The sequence below is a fragment of the Ambystoma mexicanum genome, chromosome 11 (genome assembly GCF_040938575.1).
Source record: "Ambystoma mexicanum isolate Mex_15411 chromosome 11, UKY_AmexF1_1, whole genome shotgun sequence".
NCBI classification, from domain to species: domain Eukaryota; kingdom Metazoa; phylum Chordata; class Amphibia; order Caudata; family Ambystomatidae; genus Ambystoma; species Ambystoma mexicanum.
In genome coordinates, this window is record NC_090934.1 from 973,164,606 (window position 1) to 973,179,938 (window position 15,333).

Genomic DNA, 15,333 nt, shown 5'->3' on the forward strand with positions numbered 1-15,333 from the left:
CTTCGGTCCAGGAAGGCCTGGCGCAACAAGGCCATAGTTTCTGCAATTGAGGACATGACACTGTTGCCCTCCCTCACCCTGAATGACATTTGTACAATAGCACATGTGCATCACCCAAGTGCCTGTGCATTTTGCCTTGAACTTGAACTGGCCTGCACACTCTCCCGCATCAACTGTGCCTCAATAAGGTGCTGTTGCACCAGTGATGTGAGAGCATCCTGGTGTTGCTTCATCCCTCGATGTACTGGGCTGGCTGTCCTCATTGCCAGATGATGTGCCTGAGGGAGTCAGAAAGGCAGGGCGTCAGTGATGTGTGTGGATTGATGAGACAGACATGAATGCTTGGACTTTTTGATGTAAGTGCTGTGTCAGGGACATGGCTGGGGACATGGCATGGTGCACACATGCTTGTGTCATGGATACTGTGCAGGTGGATGTCTGATGTGCCTACATGGCGTGTGCAGTGCCAGAGATGCTTCCGTGGTGTACTTGTGTTTTCTGGATATGGTGTTAGGGGTGTTGCACTCAAGCTGTATGATGTTGTGTTGTGGCATGTTGTACTATGGATGTGTTACACATGTGCCTGGTTCCTGTGGCACTTACTGCGTTGATGATAATTTTGCATCATGGGTCGTGCTGGATGGGACGAGGGGGTCACATGTTTCCTTGGTGTGTGACACTGGTCATTTGTTGGTGGTGTAGGTGCTTGGCACTGACATGACTTTGGACCTGTGCTAGCACGGCAGAAACAACACAAGTTATGCTTTGGCAGAGTATGTGTGTCTGAGTGCTAGCAGGAGCATGTTCTGATGGCGATACAGGGTGCCTGTGATATGTTCACTGTGTGAATGGGGTATGAGTGAGGTTTGGGGGCAAGCTGTATGTCGATGTGTGCAACCAGGTGGAAGGGGGGCATGGCTGTACTGGTGTTGTGCACAATGTACTTGGCGTGTTTGGCAACTCCAGTGTATGCAGGGTGGACAGGGAGCTTGATGTAATATTAGGGTTATGTGTACTCACCAGCCTCCTCGGATGTCCACGTCCGGCCTCTGCAGCACCAACTCCCTTGATTGATTCAAGGTGCAGCACACTGCTGCAGGTCTCCTCCCAGGGCTGCAGGTGGATGGGGGATCCAGTGCCACTTCCTGTGGCCATGCCCGGGTGTGCTGGGCCGACAGGAGGTCGCACACCCCTAGGCGCAGGTTGCCCCACCTTTTATGGAAGTCACGTAGTGTGGGGGTGGAGTCAACTGCAGTGACCTTCTGTACCACTGCCTTCCAGGTGGCCTTTTTTCTTAGCTGTGCCTGCCTTCGTAGGTCTGTGCTGAACAGTTGGTCAGCATGTACCACAATTGTGTCTGCCAGTATGTCGAGTTCTGCCTTGCTAAAGCGGGCCTTGCCCCTCTGGGTTGCAGGTCCTGATGTCATCTCTCTTTCTCAGGATCAGTGCTCTGGATGCGTGTATCACTCCTGTGCTCTGAGGATTGCAATGGATTGTGTTTTATTAATGGCCGCTGGTCGATTTCCTGTTCCGGTGAACACTGTATTTCTGGTCACAGTAATAACAGCACTGTTGTTACTGGTGCTGGTGGGACTGGGAGCGTGATGCTGGAATCTGAGTCACCGGCAACGAGGGTGGCAGTGTTGGGATTTTGGGGGGAGTTTGGTGAAATTACTGGCATGCCGGTGCCACCGTTTCTGGCATGCCGGAATGCTTGCGCACGCCAACACAGGATAAAAAGTTGTTTCCGGCAGCAGTGCTTCATGGACAAGGTAGCACTGGCATGCCGGTAATTACTATTTTTTAAATGCCGACCCGTAATGAGGCCCCCTGTCTTCATCATTCAGCGACCACTGAGTCGGTGGGGCCCCATCATGATTCATTGTTTACACGCTGTCTCCTTCTTATTCGTTCTCTTTGTACAGAGGGCATCCAGTGTTAGAGGCAGAGGTTTAAGGAAAGTACTTGCTTACTGTTGTTGATCCATTAACCTCAGCTCTGTATGTGGCAGCATTATAACTGTTACAGTTCACATTCCTGCCCCTGGCTTGTTCCATGGCCTGCTGCTTCCTAGCAGAGCCTAAAGCGCCATCTCAAATCCCTTCCCCAACATAGTCTGTATCCTTTAACAAGGATTGTTTTCAGAATATTTCATATGACCATCGATGTATGTTATAAGTGAGTGATATTGGTCAATCGACAGTATCTGGTTTCAAATTAGCATATTATTGTCCAAACGCTTACTGTGGTTTCTTAATTTGTATGGCAATACAGACTGAAGTGATATGACCTCAACTGAACCTCACCACAAGAGGTTCTGCTGCCAGACAGACGCATATCCAATAGACGGGTTCCGGGCACATTTCTGCCCCAAACTTTCTGTTTTTCTTTTGCAAAAATGGAGGATGAGCTATTTCACTTTATTTTCTTTTTCAGATATTTCCAGATGTGTTATTTAATGAAGAATACAGTGATCCCAATACATATTATGTTTCTAAAACTGTGCAGAAAATATCCTTGTAAAACTATGATTTATATGGGGTACTGAAATTTGCACAAGTACATTTCCATTGCTACGGTACTTTTAAAGATGCCGAGAACAATCATCAAACACATTACATCAAAAACAACTCTTTGGTTTATGGTACTAATATCATGTGCCAGAATAGAATAATACCCACTAAGCCAAGACCAGTGACCCTGGGAACCCACTTCCACATCCAGGGTCTTATATAAATTGTTTAGGACAATGCTGTTTTGCACGGGTAGCAAATCGGTGGGGATTTTAACCTTTGCATCATACAATAGACAAGTCATTACCTTTCAGAAGGCTGCATAGAAAACTCAGATAGGGTGATTTTTTGTTGTTGTTTTTTTTAAACCTGGGCAGTTCCTAAAAATAGAAGTAGGACTAAAGTAAATACAAACACATCTTTAGTCCTACTTCTATGTCCCTTACCTGTTGTGGCAGGTGGGAAAGGGGTGTGCTCATAGGCGCACTCCTCTCATTGGAGGAGAGTGCCTGGGAGGGGAACGGGGAGGAAATGGGGGCATGAAAAGCATTTCACGCCCCCATTCGCGCAGGAAGAGTTGTGCCTGGACCTGATTTCGGGATTTCGAAATCAGGTCCTGGCAAAACCCAGACAGGGTTTATAAAATCAAAAATCTCCCAGGACGCCGGGACGGATGGTGATTTCCCCGGACTGTCCCGGGAAAACCGGGATATCTGGTCACCCTAAACACAGAGCTAGACATACACAAAATCCTTGGGGTGGGGGGGATTGGTTTCGACAGAGCAGGAGCATGTAGCGGGTGGGAATGGCTGTAGGGACTGGCATGGCCATGAGGGTCAATGGGTGCTTAAATAACAAATCAAAACCCACAGGCGGTGGTGTGCCCCTCCTTACTTTTCATCTATCTCCTATCTTCTCTTCCAATGACGATAGGTTTGCTTATAAGCGGCGCTGAAGTAGTCAAAACTAAAAAGGAGAAGTTTGCATCAGCTCAGAGTATGCGCAGTCTGAATAATGCATAGGAAAAAGTATGTGCTAAATGGAGTTATGCGATTTTACCAGTGGAACCACTGTGGCTGCAATGTATGTCGGTAGCAGAATGCCTTTTGGTGCTCTGTGGTCTTTTTCACCTGTCCCTCCACCCCAGGCTCTCACAGCGGTATTTTGAAGCGTGGAGTGTTTTCCGACCAGCGTGTTTTCGCCCAACGTTTGATTGCTGGCTTTGATGGGTCTGTACAACCACCCTACCTGTGCAGTTTGTGATCCGCCCTCTAATGTTTGACTTGGTAGGGTAGGCAGAGATTACTTGATTGCACTCTTTATTATTCAATTTCCTACTTGTCCTTCTCAAAGTGCTTGCATCATAAGAGTGGGTGGATAGATAGAGTTCAAGCAATTCCATACACTTGCCCCAAAAAATTCAATGCAAAATGGAGTCCTTCCCCTTTGACCTGGATATAGTTGCACATTTCCTTTCACCCACGCATTCACATTTAAAATATTCAAGTACCACATTATCAGTGGAAGAGACACCTGCACTAGAAGGAAAGACTGTAAGAGCTGAGACAAGGTATTTTATTTGTATTTGTATTTTATTGTACTTTATATAGTTCCTTTGTCCAAAGTGCTTTACATAAAAGGTCAGTGGTACATAAAATCAGCAGTGCAAATCAGGGTTCTGATACTGTCAGTAACAATCAGGGCACTGAAGCAGGTGAGTTTTTAAAGGGGAACGGAACAAAGAGTATGAAGTAATAGAACGAAGAGACAGTGGGAGCATGTTCCACTGAAGAGGAGCGAGGAGCTGAAAAGAACGAAAGTGGGATTGAGCACAGGGAGGACGGGGAACGTTCAATCTAAAAAGACCTGAAAAAGTGAGAGAACGAGAAGGAGAATAAAATGAAAGGTAGAGTACTTTTGCATGTTATGAGGTTTATCAGCCTTGGGGTTTGTTGTGAAGAAGCGTCGGGCTGTTTTGAAGGTGCCTATTTTTATGCCGGCATCTATATTTCTGTGATTAATGACTAGGGATTTCTTCATTTTTTCGCTTGCTTGGATATTACAGTGTCTGGGTGTGTAGTTGTGATGCTCCCATACATGATGCACAGCACAAACTGGCGTTTCAGGGTCCATTGATTCGTAGTCTTGGGGTGTCATTCACAACCCATCTAATATTTCTGGGGTCAGTGGAAAGAGAGATACCAAATTATCTTACAGAACTATCAGAATATCAGCCAAGTTCGTGTTATGCAACTTCAACGAGAGATGCAGGCCCGTTTGGGGTGTTCAAGAAAAGTTGGAAGTAAAGTAGTTACACAGGTAGAGCACAGTGTGATTAATGTGGAATTGGGCCCGATGGGGAGTGGGGAACAGCTCCTCCACCAAAGAACAAGGACTCAGGTGTATTTCAGCCAGAGGAAGCAAGTGAAATGGGTCTCTACTTTGGCCTATGTACCAGGCCCTTCTAAGAAGAGCTTTAAGAAGAATATGAAATCGAGGGGAGGCCCTAATGAGTTGCAAAACAATATTTGAGGACAGGGTCTAATAAGTGCTTGGCTCAACCTAAAAATCAAAAGTAGCTAAGGAAACCTCATAGGACGTGTTTATTTATGTATTTATTATTTATTTATAGAGATCACAGGAAATTACCTTTTTGGCACACAAACACGTACAAAATGTAACATTGATAGCAGAGTGGACGACATGGGTCCTTGACAATGGGGTGAGAGAATGTGACTTAAAGACCAGGTGTTGCAGGGGAAGGTTGAACCATAAACTAGGGATGAGGAGAGGACATACTAACATAGGAGCGGGATGGTGGCGGAAGTGCTAAATTAAGGTTGGAGGGATGACAGAAAAGTGCTATGGGGTTGTCTGTGAGGGTAGGGAGAGAGGGAAGCATGGTGAGTGAGTAACATAGAGTGCTAGGAAACAGGTGGCTTATGTAATGTGTGGCTTCTGTAACTATAGGAGTGGCCTAATAGAAATGGTTGAATTTTCACACCGAGCATAAAAGAGGCAAAACATATTTTAAAAGTTGTATTAAATATAAGTATTCGGCAGTCAAAAAATGGATAAAAGAAATATATTGAAATATAGAAATACATAGAAAAGTGACATAAAATCTAATTAAAAACAAATCTAAATTGGGTCAAATCCCTGAATTCCTTTTAAGGATGTTTGTCATTGTTACGTATCATTAATATTATCAAATAATTTAATGTCAAAATGACAGTATAACATGTTGAAAAAAAAATCAAAAATGTATTCCCTGTGTTATATATTCCTTTCAGAGTATTATAAAACAAATGATCTAGCGCCAAAATGAAGCTAATGATGGGATTCTAAACATGGCTAAACAGCAGTTCTATAACTCATCTTTTCATTGAATTTGAGCATGGGCAAATCAGGCTATGGGGACCTGTTTGAGCCCCTTCTTGAGGGCAGTTCTTGGAGCCTGCTGTGGCTAGTTGGGTCTACTTAAAGACCTGCTTACAAGTCCTTGAAGAGGGAAGAGCTCAATTATGTTTTACTGCTAGTATTCAGATGGGGGACATTGTGCTTTTTGATGAAGATAGCTGAAAGATACAGGGAAATCCTCTTGTTTTAATACAATGCTGTCTCAGTTACTTTAGGAGTGACCTGCTCGGGACATGGGCTAATGAGAGTGATCCAGGTTTGAGTGATTCATCTACTGGAAACTTGGAGAAATCATGGGTTTAGTTGGATGTATCCATTCAAGCCAATGGGTGGTAATTTATGGAGTGAAGACCATGCAATAAGGTGCATACCTGGGGTGAGCCAACGAAAATGGGTATTTGAGGGAGTACCTTAAAAAAAATCAGTTATTGGGCACCATGAGGATGGTGGGGGATCTTTCTGCAGTCAATGTAATGGATCAGTAATAACAGTTGAATCAATTAAAACAGAAGAAAGAGATATGTTCAAGGCAAGGAGATTGAGATTACAGGGTTCTATCAAAGAGTGATCTCTTGGAATGTAATTCCATCCAAACCAGTATGATGAATAAGGCTATTAAACATTGATTGAAGGTGGTCTCCATGAGGTAAATGCAAAAATAAAATTAAGAGCCTCAATAGTTCAGCGGTGTGGGAAAAAGGAGGTGGTAATTACATTGCTACCACTTTTTTTGGCACTAACAGAATACAACCATTTATCCTGTGCCACCGAATTATAGATTTGGAAGTAAACAAGCTGAAAGTAAACCTGCCACTTTACCTCCAAAAATCAGAGGGTTTACCATGCTGTCATTCCGCCAGTATAAATCTGCCAAAAATCCCCATGGGGAATTACCACCATTTGTAATCCTGTGGTAAACCCATGGGACTACATGACAGTAATGGTTTGGGAGTAAGTCAGTGGATTTACTGCCAAATTACCACCAAACTCTTAATGAGACACGCACTAAGTCATGTGCAAAGTGATGGAATTATCTGGGTGATTATTCACTGTATAAATACACCAGATGAGCACACTCCCTTAGTTTGTCTGCTATGGGAATTCAATTGGATAAATAAAGCCTTTGAAAAACACTCTACGTTTTATAATAGTTGGTGTGAGTCCTGAACTGTAGGGAAATCTATACTGATGAAAAGAATGCAAAGAAATAAAGTCGCCATTTTAAAAACAAACATGTTAGCTGCAGCCTGCTAACAACATCTGAAAAACACACACATGAGGAAATGTGCAATGTTTCAAGCCCATCTAAAATAAAAGCATATGTTCAACATTATTTGACAAAGCACAAAAAGGAATTGTTGTGTTACATGATAAAATCTAGTAAACTTTTATAAAAATTGAAAAATTGTCCAATCTGGGATTAAAAGCACAGCCTTTCATAGATGATCCAAAAGTGAATCTGAGCCTGAAGTCTTCCGCTGGCGTTTTTATTTTATTTCCTTACAGGATTACGAATATGCATTGTAAAGCTCAGAGATCCTTAAAAATATAAAGTCTTTGCTAGGACTACAATACATTCCACAAGTCTGAGCTGGAAGGAACTCACACCAGATATTCTTTATATGGGCAGAGAAATTGGAGTTTCAATGTAATATTTTGTAAATAAGATAAAAATGCACCATAGAAAGTTACATTGGGAATCATATTTATGTTGTTAACCTGTGAGTGGAAGGTCCTAGAGACTTCATTTTTTAAAGAAATGTCAGCTTCAAAGCCCCTATCAGATGAATGCAAAACCATTATTTTGATAAATGTTAATTATTTAATTGGGTGACGATGGATAGCTTTGCGCAGAAACACATGTTTGTGATTTAGATATCCTAGAATCCATGCTGGAGAGCCTGTTATTCCTAGCTGAAAATGTTATGTGTGTGTAAAAGTATCAGAGCGAAAAATGCAAACATTTGTAACACACACATTCCATGTCATGCCAACATCAGACTAGTATCATTTAATTCACTTGAGTGAGAGAAATCTGATGAACCAATTAGTAATATGATCACATGTGTGGAATATGGTGATATACAAAGTTACACCTGTTTAATATCAAAATCTCTAAGATGACATCACATAAAATGGAACGGTAAGTGTGTCTGGAAGATGCTCCCATCAGACAGCCCTCCCCATTGATATGCACGACTATGGAGGGCTTAGTTTAGTGTAATGTCACTTTTAGAACACTGCCCGCTGACATACATTGACCAATTGGATTAGAGAAATGATACACACCTTTAGGGGGTGTGGTTTCTGCTCTATAAAAGTGCAAACCCATAGATTCTGTGGACTCACTAGGCCACTCTTTGATGGAGGGGAAGAAGGAGAGAAAAAAAATGATTAAAATAGAAAGGAGAATGAAAAAATAGCTTTCTTTTTGGACGCATTTTATGGGTCACTAGCAGAACACTGTAAGAGGGACCTACCTGGAGTTAAAGCCCTGTAGTGCGTGTACAAAAGTGAGCTAAAAACATGGCACTAGTGCGCAGCCATTTTGGAAATTCACTTCCATTACCGTAATGAAATCCTACATTTTCGTGGGATCAGTAAGCAAACCTGAATTCTGCAACGGTTACAAGGTCACATAATGATGTCAGATGAGCAAACTATAGAGGATAGTTGTTGTATTATCCACTCAAGGACGAGCCAAAAAGGGAGTCAGAGCTTTGCAGGTGCTGTGATAAGGGGTGCTGTGAACGAAGGTGAGGGAGAGAAGCTGGGTTTTTCCAATTCTAGCTGGATTTTTCCACTCTTTTCTCCCAATGCTTGCTGTCTGCTCTTCGGCCGAGGGCAGTCAGGTAACCATGAAGGGGCAGGGATTTCCCCATAAAGAGAAGAGATTTTTCTCATGGAAAGACAGAGAGAATTGAACCCGGTGATGCAGTCTCGCTGGGAGGGAGGATGCTCCGCTCCAGACCCCGTTAGCACGAGTGCTCTCTCAGCCTACCTGCTTTGGGACTAAACAGTGTTGTGGTGACAGAGATGAAGGTGTCTTCTGCAACCATTCTAACAGTGATGCCTTTCCTTCATGTTTATGTATAATCTACTATATGTTATGTTTCAGTTGTGTGTGCATGTATATAGTGTGTGAATAAAGGGCCTGTAAAGAGCCATTGTTTATTATAAACGATTGGTCTAAGTGTGATTCCTTGCCTCTCTGAGTTCAAGAACCTTTGCTGGGTCCGTGCAATAGGGTGTGTGAATCTGAGGTCCCTACATGGAGCAGACAAAGAAAAACAAGCCCCAGGCTTTCTTCCTTGGAAAAGACAGCAGACAAGTCCCAATACAGAAAGAGGGGGTCCAGGCTGTGAAGGAAAGCTGACACTTCCTCGATGACTGATGGCCACCTGTTCTTTAGGGGAGAGATAAACCAGTCCTTAAGAGGGAGCCCACCTGTCTCAGAGACAGCCATAAGAAACTCCCACGTAAGTATAACACCAAGGGGAAAAATAATTCTGAGGGGGAAATACTCAAATGAAATGGAGGTGTATACACTGGCTGCACATCCTTCGAAGTTAGGGGATATTTCAGAAGTATATGGGCTTCTGGAATTATGTATTTGATAGAATAGGTCAAATGGTATCCTTACAAGGAGATACACTCACTCCTTCTCTGTGTGAAGATGTCTAGCACAGAAGTATGTTGGGAGTCAAAAGGGCATCTCAGTGTGTGCATACCTAGGAAAATAATGTAAATGTAGTCATTCCTTGGGTGCACCACCAAGCACAATCATGTTATTAGTGCTGAATTGCTCAAGACAAAAGGGAAAGTGTGAATTTTCAATAATCATTGTCCTGCCTTGAAAATGGGAAAGGTACCCTTTTTTTAAACTCTTTTTATTAGATTTTCCAACAAACATAACATTCCCCTTAACCCTCCACCCTCCACTGCCCCCCCTCCCATGGTGCTGCCTCAGGTTTTCTGTTGTTTCCTGTAGCCTCATTGTGTCTCTTCGGGGTCATTGCAGATCTAAGAGTCTTAAACGTTGCGGGCGCCATCCAATCCTGAAATCGTCTCTGAGGAAAGTTAACACTTCCCCCCACTCGCCTGCAAAGTTCTGCATTACATTGTTCATTGCGTATGTGGCGCATTCCATTGCCACCATCTCCCACACTTTGCGCAGCCAGTCTTGGAATGTCGGAAGGTTTGAGCTTTTCCACCTCTGGGCTATAATTGTCATTCCGGCTTAAGTAAGCAACACACGCGCTCTTTCTCTGCCTCTCGGCTCTCCTGTTGCTTCTTCAGGCCGAAGGCCCAGTGAGGTCCATTCCGGGGGAGTGTTCCCCCCTGATCCAAACACCTGTTCTTGTGCTTGACAAACTTCCTTCCAGAATGGGACTATTTTTGGACACCTCCACCAGATATGTTCTGCTGTGCACTCCTGCTCACAGCCTCTCCAGCAGATTCCCGTTGTCTCAGGGTATATCGTGCGCAGGCGAGCTGGAGTATAATGCCACCTATAGAGTATTTTGTACCAGGCTTCCTGGGTTTGCGAGGCTCTCGCTAGTTTGGGGATTTTCCTCCAGAGTTTCTCCCATTCCCTCTTTTCTATATCCCTGCCCAATGTGTGTTCCCATCTTCCCATATATGCCCACTGCGGCCTCGGGGTGGCTTCATCTAGAATCTTGTACAGCTGCGAGATTAACCCTTTTGGGCCGTCGTTAGTCATTAAGAATTTCTCGAAGGGGGTCGGAGATCTAGTGTCCGCTTCCTTATTCGTGGGGTGTAGGAGCCAGTGGAGCAGCTGGGACAATCTCAGTCTCTCACCCTCCCCCAATGCGAAGTCTCTTTTGCAGTCCACAAAGGTGCTGATTCCCCCCCCCCGATAAACATGTCTCTCATTCTCAGGCAACCCCCTGCCCGCCAGTTCCTGAATGCCCCCCTCTCTAGCCTGGGAGTGAACTCTTTGTTGTTGAATATAGGTGTGAAGGGGGACAGGTAAGTTGTGATTTCCTTGCGTTTGACCAGCCTGTCCCAGTTATCTGCCACTAGTTTGGTGATGGAGCTCTCGTACATATGTTTTGGTCGGTTCTGCTTAGGTAGCCACAAGACCTCCCCTAAGTCATGCCTTGTGACAGCCCTGTCCATTTTAACCCAGTGTTTTTCTTCCCCCTCATGGAGCCATTCCCGAATAACTCTTAGCTGAGTTGCCTCGTAGTATTGTCGGAAATTAGTAGGGCTAGCCCCCTTCTTTCCTCTGACCTATGAGTTGCTGCCTACTTATCCTTGATCTTTTCCCCTCCCAAATGAATTTGTTTGTTACGGCTTGGAGCTCCCTAAAAAAGCTTGCTGGAAGAGCTTGGGGGATGACTTGAAATAGATAGAGCATCCTCGGTAGTGTGACCATTTTTATTGCCGCCAATCTTCCAAGCCAGGAGATCCGGAGATTCCGCCACTTGTGGAGGTCGTTTTTAATACTTCTCATTAGAGGGGAGGGTAATTTGCCGCGTACCATCCTGTGAGAACCGGGGTGATCCTCACCCCCAAGTATGTGATCCCCCCAGGCCGCTATGCAAATGATGGTAACCTTTTCAGCTCTTCCCTCTCCTCTTTCCCCATCGACAGGTCCATCAGTTCAGATTTGTTCATGTTTATGCGTAGTCCCGACGCTTCCCCAAATTCCTCGAATAGTAGTCTACTCTGTCTGCTTGATTCTATGGGGTTGGTCAGGGCGAGTAGCATATCGTCAGCGAAGGCCGCCACTTTATGCTGTCTGCCCCCGAATGGGATTCCCTGTATTCCATACGATTCCCGAATAGCTTGTAGGAGGGGTCCTAAGTAGATGGCGTAGAGCAAGGGCGATAGGGGGCATCCCTGTTTCGTGCCTCTTTGGAGTTGGAACGGTCTTGATGTCGTACCGTTCACAACCACTCTCGCTCGGGTCCCCTCGTAGTTTGCCTTGACCATCTGCAAGTAGGCGCCTCCAAGTCCCATTTTTTCCATAGCCTTGAAAAGGAATGACCACTCTACCCGGTCGAATGCTTTTTCAGCGTCTAGGGATAGCAGGGCTGCTGGAGTGTGAGTTATTTCCGCCTTTTCCACTAGGTGTGCCACCCTCCTTATATTATCCGCTGTCTGCCTTCCTTTTATAAATCCCGCCTGGTCCTGATGTATCAGGTCTGGGAGAAGCCCCTCTAGCCTATTGGCTAGGATTTTTGTGTAAATCTTAGCGTCTACATTGATGAGCGCTATTGGCCTATAGGATGATCTTTCCTGGGGGTCCTTACCCTCTTTCAGGATCAGGGAGATCTTAGCTTCTTTCATGGAGGGGGCTATTTGCCCTCTATCTTTAAAGGAGTTAAAGAGGCAGGTCAATTGTGGCACCAGCAGCCCGGCATAGGACTTGTAAAACGCTGCTGAGCACCCATCTGGGCCTGGGGCTTTGCCCGCAGGCAGGTTACTGATAACCCCCCTCACTTTGTCCTCTGTTATCTCTTGGTGTAAACCCGTATGTGCGTCTCTGTCTATTTTGTGCAGGCCTATCTTTTCCAGGAATTCATCCTGGGCTAGGGCATTGGGGTTTTGTGATGTGTACAATGTCTCATAGAATTTGGCTATGGTTTCTTGAATATCTTCTGTTCGTGTGACCCTTTCGTCTGTTTCTGTCTTTAGAGCCATGATTGTATTTCTTGACGTCGCTCCCGGGAGTAGGCGCGCCAGTAGGGCATCTGCCTTATTTCCTTTAGCATAACATTTTTGTCTCGCGTAAAGTAGGGCCCCTTCCGCTTTTTTAGTTCGTAAGATCCCCAAATGCCCCACCGCCCTCCTGTAATCCCTCTGGTTGTGTCTGCTGGGGGTCTCAGCTACCTTGCTCCTTGCCTCCTCGACCTCTGCCTCCAGCCGGGTCTCCAGGGCCAGCAGCTGATTGTGTCTTTGTGCTTTGAGTGCTTTGATTTCCCCCCTCATTGTGGATTTGAATGCGTCCCACCTTATATCTTCTGCCTTATCCCCCTTTTATTATTGTCAAAGAACTCTCTCATCTTTCCCTCTATCTCTTCCCTTATTATAGGATCCCTCAACACGTATTCCGGGTATTTCCATCTCCAAACCCCCCTTTTCCTTCTCCCCAGTTCCAGCTGCATTGATAGTATTCTGTGGACTGCTATTCCCATGGGGCCCACCTCTATCTCCTTGACCCATCCCACCAGGTTTGCTGAGGCCCATATATAGTCTATTCTGGACTGCGTCCCGTGGACTTCAGAGAGGAAGGTTTAACCCTCTGCGTTCCCCTTCAGTTCCCTCCAGACGTCCCTCAGCCCCATGCTCGCCATTTTGTCCTTCAGCCCTGTCGAGGCCACTGCTCCCCTGCCCGTGCTCCTGGCCCCCCCTGATCTGTCTTTGGCCCCATCCAGGCTATGTTTAAGTCACCCATTATGATTATCTGGCCCCTTGCACACTCTTCTAGTTTTCCTAAGAAGCCCCGCAGGAAGGAATCCTGCCCCGAATTGGGTGCATAGATGACCCCAATCGTATCTGTCCCGTCCGTGATATTGCCTCTCACTATTATGAATCTGCCCGCCTTGTCCCTGAGAGTCTCTTCCTCCCTAAAGTTGACCGAATTCCTGATAGCCAGCACCACCCCTCCCGTTTTTGTGGGCCCTGATGCCTGGTACACTTGGTCTAACCCTTTTAGTTTGAGCCAGCTCTGGTCTTTGCGGAGCAAGTGTGTTTCTTGTAGCCCCAGAAAGTCTGGTTTCCCCCTTTTCATGAATTGCTCGAACTTTTTCCTTTTCAGTGGGGAGTTGAGACCCCTGACGTTATGAGTTACCCATTTGAATGGTGGTTTGTCTCCTGCTCCTGCTGAGTGTGTCCCCCCTGCTTTTTCCCTCCATTCGTTCTCTTCGTTCCGAGATCCCGGATGTTTTCCCACTGACCACTTTGACCCCTGGGCAGCACCTGGAGGAACCCCCTCTCCCCCTTGCCCCCTCCCTATCCCTGAAGGCCTTGCCACTAGGTCTTCCCGTCCCCCTCCTCCTCTCCCCAGACTTCCTAGCCCTTACCGATCCCATGATGTTTGCTCGTCAACCCTCCTCCCCTCCTTGAAAAAACCTTTCTGTCCACCACCCCTTATAGTCGTCCACCCTTCAGGTCAGCCCTCTTCCACCCCCGCCTTCCCTTCCGCTGCTGATTCTGTTCCCTTTCCTTTTCCGGTGGGCCCCCTTAACCTCTCCCACGACCGTCCACTCCCATGGCCTGGGTCTCACCCCAGCTCCTGCTTCCGATGATTTACCCGATCCGGACGCCCTGCGCTCCTGATCTAACTCCTGATCCAATTCGATTGGCAGGATGTCCGCCCCTTCTTGCATCGTGGTTATCCGCTTTTGTGTGCCGGCCCACTCGAACAAGAGCAAAAATAGAAAAGTCCACTTGTACTTGATCCCTTGTTCTTTAAGTTTAGAGGTGATTGGGCTCCATTGTCTCCGTTTAAGTAGGGTGCTGCTGGCGAGATCCTGTATAGTTCGATTGGTTGACTGTTATATGATAACGGCTCTTTCTGCCTGGCCGCCCTGAGAACTGCTTCTTTTTGAGCATACCTTGTGAATGCGGCCAACACATCTCGCGGTCTGGCTTTCGGGCTCCTGTTGAGGTAGCCCACCCTGTGAACTCTGTCCAGCTCTATCTTTTCGGGGGAGGACTCCCCCAGCAGCTCCGCGTAGATCCCCTGAACTGTCTCCTTTAAGTCTCTGTCCTGTACCATTTCCGGCAGAAATTTCAATCTGATGTTGATCCTTCGAGACCTGTTTTCCATGTCTTCCATTCTGATTTCTAAGTTTTGCGTTGCCGCGTCCAGTCTCTCAATTCCTTGGCTATTCTCTGTCATTTCTCTACCCACCTCCTGTAGGCCTTTTTCGACGAGGTCCGTTCTCTCTCCCAGCTGGCCTACTTCCTGCTTGATTTCTGCCATTGCCTGGTTTATATCTGATCTCATTAGCTGGAATTGGTCCTGGAATGTTCTTCCCAGTGAGGTTTGTAGGGAGAGCATCTCCCCGCGCAGGTCTTGGTGTGATATTTGTGCTGCTTGGTCAGGATTCTCGAGGTGCTCTTGTCCCGTGGTTCACTCTTGTGTACCCCTGCGCTATTCGTTAGTGTCTCTATTCGCCCACATAGTTACGAGGGGGCCTGATGCGTCAGCCTGCGGCATTCCGCATTTGTTTATCCTGCTCTTATTCTTGGCGGCCATGGTTATAGGATTCAGTCGAGTGCAGATGACCTGGCGATTCTGCTTTGGTGGCGAGGCCCCGGCCAGAGAGCCCCTCAGAGCCTGTAAACGTTTTCCTTCAAGCGAACCCTCCGGTTTCGGCTCAAAGAGAGTGCCCTTGGTGTCTCTCACTTTAGTTTCTAGTTG